This window comes from Convolutriloba macropyga, unplaced genomic scaffold (genome assembly GCF_964194025.1).
Source record: "Convolutriloba macropyga unplaced genomic scaffold, txConMacr16.3 SCAFFOLD_565, whole genome shotgun sequence".
Classification (NCBI taxonomy): domain Eukaryota; kingdom Metazoa; phylum Xenacoelomorpha; order Acoela; family Convolutidae; genus Convolutriloba; species Convolutriloba macropyga.
The window spans coordinates 37362-40133 of NW_027452953.1; positions in this window are offsets into that span (position 1 = coordinate 37362).

Here is a 2772-nt window from a genome sequence, read left to right on the forward strand (position 1 = left end):
TGCACACATAAGCACTGCTTTTCTGATGTTTGATGTTTGATGTGTGTTTGTGTGTGTGTGATTTGTGGGGGTATGTGCGCAAGTGTGTGCGTGTGCGTCAATAAGTGAATTTGTGTGTCTGTGTGCGTGGGTGTATGTGTATGTGTGTGTGTGTGTGTGTGTGTGTGTGTGTGTGTGTGTTTGTGTGTGGGGGTGTGTGTGTGTGTGCGTCTGTTCTTGTCTCTTTGTCTGTGGCTGTGTCTCTGTCAGTATCTGAGTCTCGGTCTGTGTCTCAGAATGTGTCTGTGTCTGTGTCTCTGAGTGGCATGTGTGTGTGAGTCTGCCTGTCTGTCTGTGTGTTTGTGTGCCTGTATCTGTGTGTCTGTGTGTCTTTCTGTGTTGTGTGTCTGTGTGTCTCTGCGTCTGTGAGTCTGTATGTCTGTATTTCTGTGTGTCTAGGTGTCAGTGTGTGTGTGGGTGTGTGTGTGTGTGTGTCTGGGTGTCTGCATGTTTTTGTGTCTGTGTCTGTGTGTTTGTCTTTGTCTCGGTAGGTTTGCTCGCGTGTGACTGTTTGACTGTGTATCTAAGCTTCTGTGTGTGTCTGTTTGACTGTGTGTCTGCGTGTCTGTGAGTCAGTGTGTCTGTGGGTCTGAACGTCTGTATTTGTATGATTGTGCGTGTCTTTGTGTCTGTTTTTTGTGCGCCTGTTTGTCTGTGTAACTGTGTGTTTGTGTTTCTGTTAGTCTCTCTCTGAGGGTGTCTGTGTATGGGTGTGTCTGTGTGCCTGTTTGTCTGATTGTCTGTGTGTCTGCGTGTCTGTGTGTCTGGGTGCGTGTGTGTCTGTGTGTGTGTGTGTGTGTGTTCGTGCACGTTTGTGTATGTATGTGAATAGTTAAATAAAGCTAAATTTCTTTATTTTCATATTAAGATGATTCAGCGATTGCGCTAAATGCTGAAATAGCGAAAAATATGGCACCACGGTTCCATAAAATGTTTAAACGCTCGATGATTTCAATTTCCTCCATATTTGATGTACGCTGCAAAAAGTCTTGCCAACCACCGCAAAATCTAATAAGAGCATTAAAGGAACCAAACCGCAACTCTATAAGGAACCTCGTAAATCCTAATCGTTTAACTTCGAGAAATAGTCAAGTGGTATTTGACCTTTGCATGTATGTACAAGGAATTCAAATTGAAAAAAGGGCATTTTGGATACCATTCTTGCATATGAATAATCTCTGGATTTTCTCACCAGTAACAAAAATAATGAATGAAATAATTTGCTGAATAATTGTATAGGCAGTATGAACCATGTAAGTTTAATGGATATTTTTCTCACCAGGGATCAACCCGGGAGGAAAACGAGGTAATTAAAAAAAAACGCAAAAATATCTGCTTCTTTGACCTTGAAAATGAGTTTGTACGATCTCAGGAAACTTGGACTCTTTTTTAGTACACAACAATTGGTACTGCTAATTTATTGTCTAAAGGGACTGCTCCAACATTTTTGAGTTGAGATCTGTTTTAACATTACTAAATGAAACTAAAAATCTTATCATTGCAAATTTTTTTTCAAATCATTTCAATACTCTTATTCAGGAATTTTTGTTCAGATTTATAGAGAAATGATTATTTTACCCTTGCGTAACTGTTAGTTAACCGTATCTGAGGCTTTCTTGAGAGGGCTAATTGTCCTGAAGGTAAAATTACTTCTAAAGATCTTCAGACTGTTAAAATGTTTGCTCGTTAAGATTTTAGAGACGTCGTCGAGTGTTATACCAAAAACAAAACATAAAATTGAAGACAAATTATGGTCTTATAGTGTCTAGCAGGGCTAACATTTTTAATAATCGGAATTTTTCGCAGACAATTTTCTCTTGTTGTGCACTTTGACAGAGTGGAATGTCCTGATTATGATTATGGAACCGACCTCTCTAAATGGATTGAATTTGTCATATATGGCAATAAATTCTTTTTCAGAACTTTGGCTGACGCATCTTATCTGTCAAATTGCTTAATTGTAAACCGTATGGGGTATGAAAGGTATTGTTTGACTCTGAGCTTTTCACATTTCTGAAATTTTTGACTTTGCGGTTGGAGGTTATCATGTGAACATTTGCCTTTATTTCTGAATTATCCCCGAGTTTAGACTAGAAACAAATTGAAACTGCCATTATATTTCAGAACAAAGATTTTCCTTAAAAAGTCTGTTTTTTTTGTGATCATATCAGAACTTCATAATTCTGAGGTTCTAAAATGACTGTATCATTTTCCGAAACAATTTCCTTATTTTAGAAGAAAGCTAGAGATAAGTTTTAAAATTTTTGCGGCCAGATGTGTCAGCGAGGCGAAGGAAGAATTCGAGAAATTTGAGCACCTTGATTTTAGGTTTTGAAAAAATTAAACTTGCCCTGCAGGAAAACAAATTTTTGAAAAAAGCTATTGTACAAAAAACACAAAGAATTTCCAAATTTCGAGCGTGTGATACCGAAAAATGGTTGCAATTCGAACCAAAGATAAGGAGCGTTGGTAATGTTGTACCAACCGATTCTTGTAAAAAAAATTAACAAAACTAATAGCTGCAAACGAGTCAACAATTTTTTTCTTGCGATTTGAAGAGCAGTTTCAGAGCGCAATTTTTGAGATCGTAATTTTTGCAAAGCTCTAAAAACCAAGAAAGGTAAAAAAAATGAGATAAGAAATAAAAAAGGTTATGTACGAATTTGCTAAAAATAAAACCATGTTGGTCTTTAAACGTCAATGTTGGTATGTTATGTTAAAAACGCCACAAAC